The 19,530-nt window shown below is 33.9% G+C and overlaps 1 protein-coding gene across 1 annotated transcript in view; it reads left to right on the forward strand.

The window, feature by feature from the left end:
• Positions 1–1,045: 1,045 nt before the first annotated feature.
• Positions 1,046–19,530, forward strand: part of LOC150096426 (uncharacterized) — a 46,608-nt gene continuing 28,123 nt past the window's right edge. Inside the window, exon 1 of the mRNA XM_090409096.1 lies at positions 1,046–1,253. The gene's annotated coding sequence lies outside the window, so the exon portion shown is untranslated. The remainder of the gene's footprint in view (positions 1,254–19,530) is intronic.

Below are 19,530 nucleotides of genomic sequence, written 5' to 3' on the forward strand. Positions count from 1 at the left end.
ATATGATAGTTTTTGATATGATAGTTTTTTTTTTTTTTTTTTTCGGCATGAAATTCTATGGATTACGATGGATTTTGATCCGAGTTTCGTACCCGGCTATTAAAAACATAAAGGGATTACCATCCTCCTTTCTAATAACTTCTAGGTATTTAGTCTAATATAATTTAGATTCCGTTTACTGGGCAAACATCAAGCAACTGCGTTTTTTTGCTGTAGGCAACTGAACATAGATACTTACGCGAGGTAATCTGGTTAAGTGTGCTTGTCAGCATGAAGGATTATCGCATCTTCTAATGCAGCGCTTCCCAAACTGTGGGCCGCGACCCCCTTGGGGGTCGTAGGTTTTATTGAGGGGGGCCGTGAAAGAATGAAAACAAATTGAAAATGTTTTAAGACTAAGTAGATTTTTTTATCTTTTAAGATAAAAAAATCTACTTAGTCTTAATTGCATTCAGAAACGAATTTAATTTTTATTATTTATTATTTCTTTTTTGTTATTTGTTATATTTTATAATTTAATGGGGGAAAAAATCACACTGGTGTTGGTTCGCAAATTTTGCTTCCTGCGTATTTCGGCGCTTAATGAATATTAGTAAATATATGCTTATTCATATAAGTTTCATATCAAAGAAGAAATCTAAGAATTGCAGTTTCAAATATTTCACCTGATATTGACTTTTTGTGTAGCAGTATTGAAACGCATCCATCACATTCTTTCTTTATCACTAAATTTTTCTTTATTTGCAATACAAAGCATATAAAACTTTAAGTTTTATGTGCTTGTACTGCAAATGTACAATAACAATATATCTATCTATATAAAAATGTGAGATAATGTGCCATGTGTATGTAAGATGTGTATGTAAGATGCTAAAAATGTAATATTGGCATTTGATTTTTGCAATATGTTTTGTATTGAATATAAATACAATAAATATAATAATAATATATGTCTATATTATGATTTTTTTTCAAGGCCGTGAAATATTTTAATTTTTCCAAAGGGGGCCCTGACAACCAGAAGTTTGGGAAGCACTCTTCTAATGGACATGAGAGTCAAATTGTACTTCATATTCATGTGCCTTCAACAGGTGTTCCGAATCGTATCTAGGATTTAGTGTATGTATGTATATATACCTTCTGGCCTGTTGCTAGGTTAAGAGATAATCTTTGAAGTGACCTTCGACCCGACGTCCCTTTCCTGCCTGACAGACGCTTTTCACACAAACGGACTGAAAGACAACTAATTTCAGGTATGACTTACTGATTTCATTCTACTATGTTAGAATTCTTGCATTATAATATAATACTATTACTGCGAGTACTACTTTCTCAATACAACTATTCCGTTCAAAAGGGTGGAAGCAGTATGCAGCCGTTGTGATAAGGACCTGCCTGAAAAGGGGTTAAAAGACACGATTCAGAGAGAGAGAGAGAGAGAGAGAGAGAGAGAGAATCAGGAGCAAGTCTTGTACGTCGACTCTACCAAAAGAGGTGAGATTGGCGAAAGAGTGACAAAATTATTTCGGGTGCAAAAATTAATTATGTTAGTGAGGCTTGTAGAGGGCAAAAGGGTTAAGTGAAACAATCGATCGTCTTAGCTGGAACGAATGATTTGAAAGGAGAAAAGTATGGCATGAGAGAGAGGACATGAAAGAATTACTGGTAGTAGCAAAAGAAAAGAGAGAGAGAGAGGGAGTTAATCTCCAACTAGGCAGGATGTATATTATATACGTCCAGCAATATCTAGATACGGTGCATGCTATCTGTTGAAATTCGAAGGTGCGATAATCCTTCACAATAACAGAATACTTAACCAGATTATGTCGCGTTCATAGGTGTGTCTCAGTTGCCTATAAAAAAAACGGAGTTCATTGTTCTATGCATGGTAAGTGCACTCTTAGTTATATTGGATAGACTGAAAATATAGAAATGATTTTTGTTTTCTTCATTTATTGCAAAAACACAAAATAAATACTTTCCATTAATTTGAAAAACCAATACCATTTTTAATTTTTGCAAATGTAGCAAAATTTTGCTATATTGACAATTTATTAGAAATAATAATTTGTTTTATAGATAATAATGTGAAAATATTTAATCATACCAAATATTAAGTACATACTGCGAGAAGTATGAAATAGGAAATCAGAAGCTAGTAGATATTTATAATTCGATTACTATGATATCTCGCTTAATTTAATCATATATATATGATTACCACTACTAGGATCTAGAATTAAAAAAAAAAAAAAAAACCGATCATTTTCAAGGTAACTAAAATGATAATTTTTGGTAAATGAATCACAAGAGTATCGGCAGTTGTTACATTAGAATTTCCTTCACACTGGTTATTCATTTCTCTGCAATGTATTCACCATGCTGACTTTAGTAGTATTCTTTGCCGATTTATTTTTACAAACGAAATGCTAGTTTAGTAATAATTAACATGTTTGTTAATAATATGTAGTGCACAGTTTAACTTCATATAAATTTTTTAAGTCAATTTACTGCAAACGAAAGTTGCTTGGCAAAAAAATCAATGTTCATCCTTTCTAACTAAATTATTTCGTTGTTTTATCACGCATAATATCATGAGAAACTTCGATTGTTATAATAGAAACGTTTTCCCATTAAGGCTAAGAGATATATCGTTATGCAGGGATAGGAATGCTACGGTTGGGCCGGTGTCAGAAGGGTTGCTAGTAACACGATATTTTATTCAAAACGGGACACTGAAAGAAGGCGCGTAGGTACGAATTTGTGAAGTGCGCCAATAACCAAGCTGTGCTTCAATACACTTCGTTTCTAAAATATCTTAATTTTTATAATCTCTATATATCGCATCAAATGAAAAAAATGATTTGTCAATAATTGCTGATTTGTAGGGTTTACTGCTTAAAAGCATACCGATGGTATGCTTTTAAGCAGTAAATATGGAAAATTAACGCAAGCTATTTGCAGTAATCACTGTAGGAAAATGGGTCTTTTTTTTTTTTTTTAATTTACTTATTCTCCTTTCGTGCAGCTGAAATGGTCGCGCAATTGATCCGGATTGTTGGTACGTGAATGAAACATTATGATCTATCATACGTTGGAAGAAGATAAAAATGAAAAATTTAGAATTATGATGCCTTTTTAAAAGGAAAATGAAAAATGTCACAAGCCAAGAAATTTATAATAAATTACATTGAAATAGTGGATATTAAAGATCAACATTATTTCAAAGCTGAATGTTTGTAGAAACCAAGAAAGCTTCCAAAATTTGACCTGAGAGCTTACGAGAATACAATCCTCGTAAACTCTCAGGTCATTTTAAATAGTGCAAGCTAAGGCATCGGTGCAGGGTTAACTTGCACTACTTACGTCCACCACCAAGCGTCCTTCTATTCGACTTTTATTAGTGCATTTGATAAAGGGCTGACAGCTGTTTCGAACAGGCTGATTCTTCTCAGAGATGAGTCAATTCAGTTTTTTCAAAAGAACATCATAGGTCTATACCGAGACCTCACTTACAAAGTATCAAGACATAAGTTCATTCCAACCTCTTGATATCTGAATTGCCATGGTCTGATAACCCGAAGGAAAGAGAGAAGGGAGTAGATGAAGTCCATATTTGGGTGTGACCCTCTCGAGGCTAACCTACTTTGTTATGTCCTCTGCCCTGGGTTTCACAGAACTCTCCTTCCCTTCTTGGGACCTTGCATTATTCACTGGATTATTTGTGGGATCTATAATTGCTAAAGGTAATTGGTTTCATAAATAAACAGATAAATTTGAATTCCATCATTTCTTAACCCTGCATAGTATTGGTGGCGTACAAAATGGCTTTATGAACTGAGATTTCCCCAAAATTTACTGTTCTAGAGCTTTAGAAAGCTTCAATTATGGTAGAGTATAACTTGCTTGCTGGATTTTTGTGCGTTCCAATTACGAATTCTCCATAAATTGTACTTGAATTCTGTAATTAGAAAGATGACTGATTTTGCTAGTGACTGGTGGAGAAAACTGAAGATGGAAATACGTAGGGCCATACTAATACGAAACCAAATACATCTTATTAGAGGGCAGTAATAAAAGGAGTGATTAACTGTTCTAAGATGTCCGTATGCAAAATGTTTGGACTTTATTGTATTTTATCCTCTTCACTGGAAAGTTCTCGTGTAATACCCTCCAGAACAGGTCTTGACTGGAAAGGTGGCTATTTGAAAAAAATTACTATATCCATATTCAAATTCGATACTAGGTGATTATAAAATTGGAAGATTTTTGAGTACTGTTTGGATTTTGGAGATAACAGATTTATTCCTTTGATGTTTTTCTAATAAGATGATTTCTAGTCCGATAGTGTTTGGAAATCATTTATGTGCAAGCTTCTTTGTGATTACTTATACTGCAGTAAGTTAGAGAATATCCTGGAAAAAAATTGTCTAGATGGTTGCTAAGATGAGTGGAAAAAAGAATTTTCTTAATCGTTCTAATGGTGTTATAAAGAAGCGATGTATGATACCTGGGAAACCACATACGCCCTGTAAGTAATGGAAAAGATGATGCTGAAGCTCCATCTCTTGCTCGCGACGATTCCAAAAGAAATAAAGTAAAGGTTTGTGCAGATAAACTTCTGTATTTTCCCTGATATTTGTAAGATGGATGATGTGTCGTAATGCAGGTCATTCCCTGCACTACGACACATCAAGACTGGTCAAGTGTTCTGTTGTCAGTGTTTGAGCTTCCAGGATCGTACTGCAATGATATTTATAAGAACTGTCGTCAGGATCAATAATTTGGTTTTATTACAGTTGGATTCAAGCCTGCTACTTTCTTCTAATGGAAGCAGTATGTTAAAAAACGAGTTCATAGAACTGGTATGAGAACAACTGAAGAGAAAAAATATATATCTGCATAGGCGATGGTTTACCACTCTTGGGATGGTAGTGGTATTGTTCACCCACCTCAGAAATGGTTCTAATACCAGAGGAAAAAGTAGTGGAACCGAAGTATAACCCTGACATACTCTTTTGCAAAGAGGCATAGAATCTGATATTTAGCAGTCAAATATCAAACAGGTTTATTCTTGTGAATAATTTGGAGTCTATGTTATTGACTATGATTCTCTCATCTGTCTTTCTTGGGGAGCAATATTTCGTAACCTTGGTGAAGGTTGCTGTATGTGCCCACTCTGGAAGAAATAATTAAAGAGCTGGATTAGTAAGGGTAAGATGATGTTTCCTGTTGTGCTATAAAATTCTATTCCCAGGCCATCTGGTCCTAAACGTTTCTTGGTCTGCACTGCTTTAGCAGCTAGTTTGATACCACCTGCTGTTATAGAACTGTTTTCGATTACCTAAAGATCAGTTGGCAAACTTTGTATGTGCCACATACCTGGAGCGACCGCCGCTTGCTTATCCGAGGAGGTTTCTTAGTGGTCAGTTAGAAACTCCAGAATTTCCTAGTGTTGCTTGATGTGTTTCCCTGTAGCATGATATCCTTGACGGTTTTCTTACTTAAGCGATTCAGAATCGCTTTTTGTAAAAGGCAGTGGAAGGGGTATCCACTTCTGCGAGTTGCAACCTTACTTTAAAGTTTTGTTATTCTGCTTTCTTAAGAATACTCCTGCGAGACCACAGTATAAGTAAAGGGTCTTCTCCACAAACTAGGCGATCACCCAGATCGCTCTAACTTCAATAAGTGGCCTGAAGGATCATTTAATTCACTACTCTGCAGCGGTTCTATTCAGTGACAGGTTCCAATACCACCGAGAAGGACCGATATATCCCAGAAAAATGCATTCATCAAAGAGACCACACAGAATAAAACTAATCTATAGAACCATCCAGTTTGCAACAGCTGTCAGCACAGTGAAACATCATCAAATGCAATAATAAATAACGAATATACACGAATATACGGATTCGTATATTCGTATATACGCTTGGGAAGCGGTCGTGTTGTTTTAAGTAGTGCAAGCTAAGGCAACTCCATATTCTCGTAAGCTTACGGTATAATATAATAAATGTTTATTACTATTACTCAGCTTTGCGTATAGCAGAGTAAATTTGTGTAACTTATCATACTGTCTTAAAACAGTGCTTCGTAGCTGAAAATAGCAAACTATTAACCACTACCCAACATCCCATTCTCTTCAACCATTAATAACAATACACAGGACAGCTAAGTTTGCCTCTCATTCTGAATGAATCATATAGATATTAAATGGTCTGAGTGTGTTTAACGCTCAGCCGCATAGCAAGACATTTTCCTCACCAGACTAAGGTATTTTATTATTTGAAAGTTGCAATACTTAGTAACACTTCTTACCACAGAAGCCCTGGGCAACTGCTCCAATGCCAAGGTGTTCCGCTACTGCTGCTGGGAATACTGCTTAACAAAGCAGTATCAGATGATATAGACGAAGTTTTAAAAGATTTAAACGTATTTTACTGAAAAATATTTCATTTTTCTTTTTAATTCAGTGCATTGGGAAAAATCTCATGCTTGATGTTTTCCGTTAAACAAAAAAGAAATTCTCAGAAAATTTTCCCTTTATATTTACATTTATATTTATGCACATTTATTTAAATATACATTTACTACAAACAATTACTACAAAATTCTGTTGTAAGTATATATATACTGTATATACTAGGGGGATGCGTCCCCCCCCCGTGTTCTATTCTGGAAGGTCGGTTCTCCTTCAATTCTGATGACTCGAATTTTGAAGACGCCACACTCAGGGTAGCCCCTGAGTGTGGACGCTTCAAAAGGGGGACAACCCCCACCCTGGGCCTACGGCGCCAAACCCCTCGTGTTCCGAACTGGTAGGCCGGTTCCCCTTGAATCCTGATGACTAGAATTTCGAAGACTCGAAAGGGTCCGCCCCCCCCCCCCCCTGGCGCCTATGGCCGCCAACCCTCTGAGTTTGTGACTGGTAGGCGGATTCTCCTTGAATTCTGATGACTCGAATTTTGATGACTCGAAAGGGGGTCCTCCTCGCCTACGGCGCCCAACCATCCGAGTTCCGGACTGGTAGGCCGAATCTCCTTAAATTCTGATGACTCGAATTTTGAAGACTCGAAAAGGTTCCTCTCCCCTGGCGCCTACGGCGCCCAACCACCCTAGTTCCGGACAGGTAGGCCGGTACTCCTTGAATTATGATGACTCGAATTTTGAAGCCTCGAAAGGGGTCCACCCCCTCCCCCTGACGCCTACGGCGCCCAACCCCTCGAGTTCCGGACTGGTAGGACGGCTCTCCTTGAATTCTGATGACTAGAATTTTGAAGACTCCACACTCAGGGTAGCCCCTGAGTTTCAAAACGTTTCAAAAACGTGACATAAAAAGGCTTATGATTTAATATATATATATATATATATATTTTGAAAACGTCTTCAAAATTCGAGATATAGAGAGAGAAGATATATATGTTACCGCTAAAGCTCGAAAGTCGTTAATGTGCACATTACCTGGCTAATCTGCAGATTAACTGATTTGCTCCGTTAACATGCGGAATCAAGAGTTTTCCGCATTTTACCTAGGTAATGTGCACACTAACGGCTTCCGTATCGTTAAAGTTCAAAAGTTTGTTTCTCTCATTTCCTTTCCCTACTCCTTCCCCCCTCCCCCTCCACTTTTAGTTTGGTTTCGCCAGTGTCATATGTTTTGCAAATTCATTTCCTTAATTGTAATAATATTTTAAACCGTTTGATTCTTTGTATTATAGTTTTTAATTGATTGATGATTGATTCTATCAACTAATTTGTTGATTGTTTGATTGTATTAACTTGATTCTTTAGATATCGAAAAATAAATAAATAACATTATGTTAATTTAAGCGTACAGAAACGTTGCTGTTGTTCCAGCAAAGATCTTATTTGCACTTTAACGAGTGCCTAGCAGGTAATGTGCAGATTATCTAGGTAATTTGCAGATTACCTAGGTAATTTGAGAAAAGAAACAATTTTCCTCACGTTAACGGATCACTCTAGTTAATCTGCACAATACCTAGATAATCTGCAGAATAACTGATTTCTGCACTTTAGCGGTAACATATATATATATATATATATATCCTCTCTCTATATAAAAAGATAAGCCGAAATTTGAAACGTTTTTATGTCACGTTTTCTGTCTTACCAGTTTACCCGCTCTTGCCGGCTTACCAGCCAGGAACTCGGGGGGGGGGGGGGGGTTCGGCGCCGTAAGCGCTAGAGGGGGGGGGAATCCTCCCTAGTATATATATATATATATATGTACTTCGATATATAGCATCTCTGAACGTCATTTCTTGTGTTTAAACTTTTACTTACCTTTAACCCCTGACTTGTCGGGTTTATTTATTGTTATTTATCTTAATAAACATCTGGTCGAAATACCGGAATCTTTCTTATAAACATTATATCTGTTAGAATGCATCTTACTATAGCCTCCATTAATGAGTCTTGTCTCCAGGAAGTGTTTGAATAATAATAATAATAATAATAATAATAATAATAATAACAACAACAACAACACGTGGACTTTTATGACCATAAAATCAAAGGAATAAAACCTATAAAATCAAAGGGCAGAGCACTTTGTTTATTTCATTCAAGGACGGTTGCATTTCAGAAATGAATTAGAAGTACGTATGTACATTATACGAGGCGAATCACGAGAGGTAGTAGTGAAGTAAATCCAGTGCGAAAAACGAATCTTTACGTAATACATTATTAGTCTCTTCGATGAAAAGTGATCGAATCATCACATTTTTCATAACATAGAATGAGTAAAACAATTTCAATGTTAAGCTTTCGAAATTTAACTGTGTCATAGAATGACAATGTTTTCTTGTAACAGTCTGAACTTGATATAAGTAGACTGTAATTAATATTGGCACTTGTAAGAAAATTGCATCAATTCCCACTCATACATTTCTGAAGGCTTATATTTCGCACTTAACAATCGCGTCCAAAATCCAAAGTGCTTGTGCTTGCATTTGAACAAATGCAGTATATCGAGTAGTAAATCTAGGTCAGATTCACAAAAGGCAACGGCATTTGTGAAATTTTTTGTTAGTGTTAACTGCCATTTGTCAGCACCAAATAGACGTTATTGAAAAGTGAGGAAAATGTACTTTTTGAAATCTTTTATCCGAAAACTCATGATTTTTCTTCCATTACATTTCAGAACAGATGTTATTTTAGATATTAGCAAAGAAACTTTCAATTCTCTCATTTATATGTAATACTTAAACACCATTTATAAGGTGAAATGTGTGAATTTCTTCCCAAATGCTATTGTTGAAAAGAATGTATGAAATAGAATAAAAGTCAATTCGGTCGAAGCATATTTACGGGCAGTTATTTACATGTGGAAAGACGTTGAACTTCAAGTCAAATGATATAAAACCACGTAGTGAACTCGTAAATGCCAAAACAGAAAAATCAACTTAAAGAAATATCTCATCTAGAAAATAGTAAACTACAAAAAACTTCAAAAAAAATGTATTTATATGTATTTTTTGCTTAATCCTCACCTAACTGCATTTACTTGCATACGAGAAGCTTTGGGAGATAAGGGCATGTGGCACATTGTCTTTCAGCAATAAGAGAAACAGGAGGGAATAAGTGAAACATGATTGATAAATCTTCAGGAATGATGATTTTTTTTCATTATTAATCATCATTATTATTATTATTATTAATGCTTAATGCTATTCCCCCCTCATCATCCTGAACCTAATGATCTGTGGGATAGCAATGCTCCTTTACTACTGAATAATAATAATAGAACAATATGGTTTTTTATTGTCTTTCTTGTCCGATAACTGTTTCATGTCTGTATATATGTGTGTGTTCATGTGTGTGACTAATTTCACTGTTTTCCGGAAGAAAATCCCAGGTCTGTCTTACTAAAAGTCTTCGTTTATAGCGACTGAACTAGAAGGTTCCATTATTATTATCATTACTAGTAATATGCGACGTCAATACAGAAATTTTCATGGGATGAACTTTATTCAGATTCAGTATTTGAAACATTTACAAAAAACTGTCGAACTGTTCCAGTTTTCAGTTCAACTAATTCTGGGCTACAGAAACTACAGAAACAGCTACTAAGAAACAATGTGTCGAAATTACGTATTACAATAACTCTCTGACTTGACCGAATTAGCAGAAGTTGTTGGTACCACAGTTTGTGGTACCAACACGGTTCTGTTTTAGTTCTAAATGGATCACTTTTATCATTACATTTTCAGAAAGAATTTTCGAAATGACAATAGCAATTCCGCTCTGGCTGAATGATATTTAAACAAATTTTACCTTTAATTAAAATTAAAAGAAATACACGTATTAACCACAGTGAAAATTATTTAATTGTAAATATTTCATCCCAAGTATCTTAGGACATCATCAGTACAGTAGTTTTAAACAATAATAGGAATAACATACAGTTAGGGCGCCTGATTACAATAGAATCTCATTAAACGTGCGTAATGTGTTACATAAAAAATAAATTACCTTTAAGATATATATTACAGTTTTAATTTCAATCTGATTAGTGTTATTGTGACAAAATTTGGTAAATCGAAATTTGTTCTCTAATGCAACAAAATAATTATTACGTTTAAATGAACACTTCCATATGTTGTTTGAATCTTCAGTAACGTTAGGTATTGTTACCGAACACCTTTGAACAATAGTTTGCAAGAGAAATGATTTATCAGTGAATTATAAAAGAATTAATCGAAAAATTTTCGGTGAATTGTTTTTCTGAGGATTGCATTTTTGATGAATTATTATTACTTAAATTCTCTTTCGATGAACTGTTTATTCGGCGAATTGCTTTTTCGATGAATTTTCATGGAACCATTCAGTAGACTTTCAATATTTACAAACATACTTCAATGTTATGTAGAAATCCGGAGATAGGTACAGATTTCTCACACAAATCATTGAAATGTCATACTTAACATTGCCCTCTAGCAAACAACAACAACCAAGTTGTTGTTGTTTGGTTGTTGTTGTTGTCGTTGTTTGTTAATTATTTACACAAAAAGTGCGGATATTTCTCTCTAAAATGCACTACTTACAAGACGTGTTGCCTTCCAATACTGGAGAAATCATCTCTAAATCCAGCGGAGAATCTATACTGACATATTGCATAGCTTGCTATGGTACCACAGCAATACTTAATGAAAATACGATACGCATTAAAAAACAGGCTTATGGCAACAACTGCTCTTGAGTGCCAAAATAATGCTCCTCTTTTTCGTACATCAAGGTATATCAACAATCGTCTTCTGACTATAAGAAATTTTAGATATTTCACTATCGTGCTTAGGCTCTACTTTTATCAAACAAGAGTAACAATTTAATATCAAATCAGCCCTCTTCCATGGTACCTATTCCATGTATATATAGGCAATTACCTACTCCGTGAGATTTCGGCAATTATAGTACAATGAATTGCCATTTAATATAAAATACCTAAATCTATAGTAAACACTTCGCAATTATTAGCAGCGAACCGGGGAGCAGATTTTCTGAATTAGTTATTAATAAATATTGAAATATTTTTTAATAAATATTGAAATATTCACATATCTTGGATGCCACATGACGCATGATCTGGACCCCAAAAAAAGAGATAAAAATTAGAATAGCCAGAGCAACAACTATTTTAAAAGCCATGGACAAAATATGGAAGAGCCGAGCTATAAAGATGCAAACTAAACTGCGCATTGTAGAAACCTGTATCTTCAGCAGCATGCTCTGTGGATGCGAGGCCTGGGTACTCCTGAGAGAATCTGAAAGGAGGATATTGGCATTTGAGAGGAAGTGCTACAGAAAGATCTTGAGAATAAGCTGGATACAGATAGTGAACAATGAGGAAATCTACAGACGAATACAACCAAAAGAAAACCTGATTCAGAAAATAATCAAAAGGAAACTACATCTATTTGGTCATATATGTAGAATGAATGATGAGAGAAAATTAAAAATGATGCTGTTTGGAATAATTGAAGGAAAGAACAAAAGAGGAAGACCAAACAGAAATGGGGCGATGACATCATCAAATGGTGCAGAAAAGCTATACACAAACTGACTCATCTTGCACAAAACAGAATGCAATGGAAGAATCATATGAAAATGGCATCAGATACCTACGGGCATTGGACCCATGGTTGTTGATGATGATGATTGAAATATTGGTTTAAATAACAAGATTATGTATAATTAAAAACAGGAGTGATGACCAGACTATGATTTCATTTAAAGAATCGGAGTTAGGGGGTTCTTTTGTGCTGTTAGAAATTCATAGAAATAAACCAATAAAATGTATCATCAGCTTCATCAAAGAAGAAATCAAGAATTTCGGAAAGTAAATAGAGAATGAAAAAAAAAAAAAACTGCGGCAGCAAAGTTCCATTTAATTGAAGAAAGCTATAACTATTGAATAAGGTAAATGATAATGCACATCGATACTTTGAAATGAGTCAAACTGAAACTTGTAGGTTAAAATAACATTGACTACCATATAAGAAGAAAAAAAGTTTCAATTCACTGTTTTCATGTTACGTAATTTTTTGAACAGAAAAAAATAAGTCTTTCTCCTCCCCTCGGTAGTTTATTGGTGTTATATCACATGGTAGGTTCAATTGCAGGCACATGCATGCATGCTTTAGCTGAACTATTTATTCAATAATAGATTTTCTGCAAGTTAATGAAACATGAGGATGAAAGTAGCAACTGTTTTTTATGGATACTACTGTTTATTCTGCAATATGTGACGTTCACATCATCTGTATTCCGTTTTTTTATTGATAATATTTTATTTATTTTTTGTTTTTCCTATTTTTCACGAAACTAATACTACAAACATAAGAGAAAAGTAGTAAACACCATTCTTTAGTTATTTTGAAAAGAATATAAATGTATTCAAAATCAGAGCATTAGAACACAATTTCTTTCATAATTTCTCTTCAGTTTCAAAAACTTTGTTTTCTTATTAATTGTGTGTATATTGAACGTCACATAATGCAGAATAAACAAATGAAATGCTATTTTTTTTCTTTTGTAGAAACCAAACTCCATGAAAAATGGAAAGCTTATAAATAAAGACAATTTTACCAAAACTAATTAAAATATTCAGGAAATTTGAAGTGAAATTTGACGAACCGAAGAAATTATTTGAGCTAAAGAAAGTACTGCACTGATTCATCTGGAAAATGAGCAATCATTATTTCCTCCAGTAATCTAGTGAAGGAGTAAGTTGAAAGTGAGTTACCTGAAACCCTAAATAAGAGAAATATATTTAAAAAGAAACTGAATGAAACCTACTTCATGCATTGTCAAAATATTAACAAAGGTTAATGTATGGAAGTTCTTGAAGAAATTATCAGAATTTATCTTCTGATAAAATAAATTTTTACAAACAGGAAATCTTAAAGTTCACATAAAAATTTATCCAAATAAGTGGCTCTTCGTCTTCTCTATGATTTAGGTGAAAAGAAATTTTCGAAATCGGAAAATTTTGTCGATCATTTATGAATTCATAACCAGCATTAATCCGTTGAGTGTAATACCTAAGAATTTTTAATCTAGATATCTAAAACCACTCTTAAAAATACATACCAATGAGAATCCCATCGAGGCCCCATCTATAGAAAAACATTCCGATATCATAAAATATATTTAAGTCTTCACAACTAATGAAAGAAGAACTTTTCTCATTTAGAAAGGCTTCATATGGATAAAACAATTCACTCTAATGAAGATCACTTTATTGGCGTTGTCTGTGACAAAACATTTTCCCAATCAGGAGAGCTTAGAACCAACTTCAGATTTCATAATATTGAAAAACCATTCGAGTGTGGTATCTGCGGTAAGAAATTTAAGAGTGCATCATATCTTAAGGAACAATTGAGAATTCATTCTAATGAAAAAAACACACTCTTGTACAATCTGTCAGAGGAAATTTTTGCAGCAAGTACATCTTAAACAGCATTCAAGAATTCACACTAATGAGAAACCTTTCGAATGTCCAATATGCGAAAAGAAATTTTCTTATTCAAGAAATGTTAAAAGGCATACAAGAATTCACACCGATGAGAAACCTTTAGAATGTACTCTTTGTGATAAGAAATTTTCCTATTCCGGATATCTAAAAAGACACTTGAGATTTCATTCTAATGAAAAACCATTCGAATGTAGTATCTGTGGTAAGAAATTTATAACCGAATCAAATCTCAAGGTGCACTTCAGAATTCATTCTAATGAGAAACCATATCATTGTACAAACTGTGACAAGAAATTTTCCCATTCAGGAAGTCTTAAAAAGCACATAAGAATTCACACTAATGAGAAACCTTTCGACTGTCCAACATGTAAAAAAAAATTTTCTCATTCAGGAAGTCTTAAATGTCACATAAGCATTCACACTAATGAGAAACCTTTCGAATGTACTATCTATAATAAAAACTTTTCTTGTTCATCAAATCTTAAAACGTACATAAGAATTCACACTAATGAGAAACCTTTCGAATGTCCAATATGTGAAAAGAAATTTTCTCATTCAGGAAGTCTTAAAAGTCACAAAGGAATTCACACTAATAAGAAACCTTTCGAATGTCCAATATGTGAAAAGAAATTTTCTCAATCAGGAAATCTTAAAAGACACATAAGAATTCACACTAATTAGAAACCTTTCTAATGTACACTCTGTGATAAAAAATTTTCCTATTACGAATATCTAAAAACACACTTAAGGTCTCATACTAATGAAAAAACATTCCAGTGTAGCATCTGTGGTATGATATTACAATGCCCATCAAGTCTCAAAGTACACTTGGGAATTCATTCTAATGAAAAACCATATAATTGTACAATCTGTGACAAGAAATTTTCTCATTCAGGAAATCTTAAAAGACACATAAGAATTCACACTAATGAGAAACCTTTCGAATGTACCATCTGTGATATGAAATTTTCTTATTCATCAAACCTTAAACGTCACATAAGAATTCACACTAATGAGAAACCCTTCGTGTGTCCAATCTGTGAAAAGAAATTCTCTTGTTCATCAAATCTTAAAATGCACATAAGAATTCACACTAATGAGAAACCCTTCATATGTCCAATCTGCGGAAAGAAATTTTCTGAGTCACGAAGCCTTAAGAAACATTTAAGAATTCATACCAATGGTTAACTCTTCGAATGTACTGTCTGACATAAGAAATTTTTTAAATTCAGGATATCTAAAATGAGATTTTAGATTTCATAGAAATGAGATAAACCTCGAGTGTTCTCTCTGTCGTAAGAAATTTTCCTCTTTAGGAGATCTAAAAGAACACTTATGAATTTATACTAATGACGAAACCTTTCAACTTCACCATCTGAGAAAGAAATTCTTACTAACAAAAGATCATAAAGGACACGTCAAAACACTCATTAATGAGAAGTATTTGAATTTCTTCATATGTAATAAGAAAGCCCCAAAAAATTCATTTTGATGAGAAAGTGTTCTGATGTACATTTGATTTTTTTAGCTTTTGTTAATTTAATAATGACGTAATACAGACCAATAAAGGAATTTCTACTTCATGGTTAGAAATTATAGAGGACAAACACACTCTCTTTAATACTCACACTAGAATTGCTCTTCACATATATTGTGATATGAATTATCTCTGTTGGACATGAAGTATACGTGGATTAATAAATTGAAACATATAGCCTAGGTAAAGTTTCTTAGGCTAACATGGTCTCTTATGAACCAAGTATTGTGATTATGTGGAAAGTTCTTATGTGTTCCTTATAACAGGAAATTTTTGTAATATGGCATTTTGAAAATATTTAATAATCGAATCTATTAGGATCAGTTTTATGATAAATACAAGTATTATCATATACGATGATATTATTTTAAAGCAATCATAGAAGAAATCAACATATGAAAATCTACATAGTAGGAATTCAAATAAAAAAATAATTTTTAAACTTTATTTACATTAACTAAGAGTTCCTAATTCTCAACTGCTATACTGTACACACTCTGACTGTTAGAAATCCTGCAACTCTTGATCAAATTCCCTCATTGTTCCTTTACTTTGCACCAATAACGATACAGCGAAGTCAGGGTAAAGAACAGCCAATGCTAAATATCTTACATCAATACTATTTTAGATCGTCGACAATTGCAGATCATCATTTGTAGATGATTGATATTTGTACCAATATTCAAAATATGTGTGTTTGACTAAACACAGTATTATTGTATTTTGTCAATTATATGATAAAAATAGTATCTGTCTCTGTTTGCGTAAAATAATTAAGAAATAAATATTTCACTACAATTATTGTATTGATAATTATTGTTTTCTAAGCCTACTTGTTATACTGTTCTAAGTGTTTGCGATAAATTATGTCCCTCCCCGTCCTTCAAAATATCAATGATAGTAAGAGTTCTGAAGCTAATGATGTCAAAATAGCTCAGCTGAGGTTTCGGAAATGGTGTATATGATATACAGTTGACCCTTGAACAACACGGCGGCTAGGGGTACCGATCCCCCCCACTCACTCGAAAATCCGCCCATAACTTTTTGACTCCCCAAAAACCTAACTACTAATAGCCTACTGTTGACAGGAAGCCTTTGCAGATAGCATAAACGGTCGATTAAAACATATTTTGTTTGTTATACGCATTATATACTATACTTACTATAAAGCAAACGTGTGTGGGAGGAGGGGGAATGTTATTAAGAAAATCATAAGGAAGAGGAAATACATATATCGATACCGTTAAGTTATGTCGGCTGTTTACATGTTGAATCATCTGTCTGTAGATAAATTCCGTAGATATTAATCATATTACTAAAAGCAGACATCAAAAATAAAAAGATTATATGAAAAAGAAATTCTTTTTTTTTTTTTTTTTTGTATAACGATTCATGCAGTGATAAGGAAGAAGCAGCAATATGATTGCTTTAGGGTAGCCTATCCTATACACTAATGAATAAATCGTTATAATATTTTATTTTCTGCTAATTAATTAAATTTAATTAATTAATGTTTGTTAATTATATGTAGTTATCATTTAATACTGCATCTCTACGTCTGTTTACTTTTTTCTCTACTGTGAACGCGTCACGTATGCGCCATGTTCAGTTTGTGTTTGTGTGCGTAAGTTTTGATAAATTTTAACTTTTTATAATCGTTTTGTGTATATTTTATGGTAATAAATGATAAAATAGACTATTATGTCTACATATATTTTATGCATTCTTGGCATATCTACATTTTTGTTAATTTTTTCGGTATTTTAGGATAAGCGATTTTCTGCGATTTTTTTTTCAACTTGTCGCAAATCTCAAAAAATTTTCCAATCCTCTTATTGAAAAAAAATTCCTTATAAATGGACTCGCACATTTCAAACACGTGGTGTTCAAAGTTGAACTGTATAAAATACAATGACTAAGCAAGCTATTAAATTGTCAGATTAACCACTTTTCATATTTGTAGCAGACTTCCTTGAACGTTCTAAAGCAGCCACTGTCACTTTTCCCAAATTATATCCTATATCACTCGTATCCGGAGCCTCCGGAGCTCGCAAAGACCTGGGTTCGATTCCCGTGAGTATCGCGAGGAAACTTAATCTGTTCTGTTTCAACGAAAGGTGAGTTAGCTGGTTTCACCGGAAAACTCGGGTTTTTCGCTCCCCCCCCCCCCCGAACAGGCAAACCTACCCCGTGAACAGCACGCAGCTGCAGACATACAATACACCAGGAGGCATAGGACCAACCACCTTATCCTCTAGACAGTCGCAGTTGTGACGTCCACAGCTAAAGAACCTCAATGATTCGTGAATTAACACAAGACATACACAGTTAAAGAAACTCAATGGTTTATAAAAAAGCTTAAGACAAGACATAACTCCTATTCTGGGAGTGACTCGTGCTTTATTGAAACTGATATTGGTTGCAATGAAATTTGTTCCTTTTTTTAACCTCTGGTTTCATGATTTCTTGCACCACGAAGCATCGTTCATATGCTCTCTTTCTGACCTGGATTTGTTATCCTTGAATTTGATTTTATGTATCTCAATAATACACAGTGAAGTAATTTCCATTTGCGAATTAATATTCACATCTCATTACATTCCACGTCACCAACCTGGGAGAAAACGTGAAGTATTTGCAGTAAACAATGCCTCGAAGAATATTGTTCATCTAGCAGCCATAAAATCACTTGAATACTCCACAAAACAAACGTGATAGTTCTCTTTACAACCAAATCTCCTTTCAGATAAACTGATCGATACCTATTTGTTCCCTTCTCAGATGTTTCCATGAAGATGATTCACATGCATACCTTGCTACAAGTGAATATAGAAATATATAATTTATTTTCCAGTATAATACTTCACCTCGTTCAAGCTACATTCTCAACCATGTTTTCCTTAGCATTATTGTTACAATGTCTACTATTATATAATGATATAGCATTAGGCATTGTTATAATGCCTTCTCAGCTGCACATAGCTGAGTGGAAAGCAGCATTTGCACCCAAGGCGCGAGGCTGTCCAAAGAAAGACTAGTTTAATTCCAGACATGACAAAAGGAACTTTTATAAACCTTTCTTCGACTAGTTCTGGGGTTAATCGACCATTGTCGCGGTCAAAGGGAATTTTCTCCTGGAAACCAGAGAAATCGATCTTATAGCCTACACTCTTTCAGATAATAACATTGATTTATGGTGAAGGACCAGCAGATGGTGGCATATATATGTCATCTCTTGACTGGATGCCACTTAATAAATTAGTCACAGTCCTGGGTCATCTCTGATTGCTACCAGAGATTTAACCTCCCCTCTGTCTATAAACGTTTGATCACACTAAAATGCTCTCGCTTACTCCTATAATCAAATAAATGCCATTATCTGTTTTATATATATATATATATATATATATATATGGGAATAAATTTTTAACTTGGGATTTTATAGGGATTTAACTTGGGATTTAACCCAAGTTAAAAATTTATTCCCATCAATATCTCCTCCAGAGATTTTTATTAAAACTTAATACACCTTGTTGCAACTTATATAGGTAAAGTTGATAAGGCTTTGTATTACTAAAACCTTGGTATTTAGGGTCTAGCTACTCACTGAGGAGACCTCAAAAAAGGTCGAAACCGGTCTGGGTAGTGACCCCACCCATAATGCATTGCAGTATACATCTTCTAGTGAGATGTGCTTTACATTATGGGAAAATACTAAGAATAGTGATCAAAGCTTTAACCACCTTTACAATGAGTTGCCCTGGTGTTGTACCATCTTTAGACTTGAACTTTGTTTCAGGCGCAAACTTAATTGTTTGCATACTTGGGATTAGGAGCTAAAATAACCAAGCATATAAAATTGCTTGGTTATCCTAATATATATATATATATATATATATATATATATATATAGTTTTATGAAAAAAATGGAATGACTAGAACCGAGATTTAATTAAAAAGGTTTTAATATAAACACACTACTAGTTTCGGCCTGTAA

This window comes from Typopeltis vanoorti, chromosome 19 (assembly GCF_054136105.1).
Source record: "Typopeltis vanoorti isolate ZY-2024b chromosome 19, IOZ_Tvanoo_1.0, whole genome shotgun sequence".
NCBI lineage: Eukaryota > Metazoa > Arthropoda > Arachnida > Uropygi > Thelyphonidae > Typopeltis > Typopeltis vanoorti.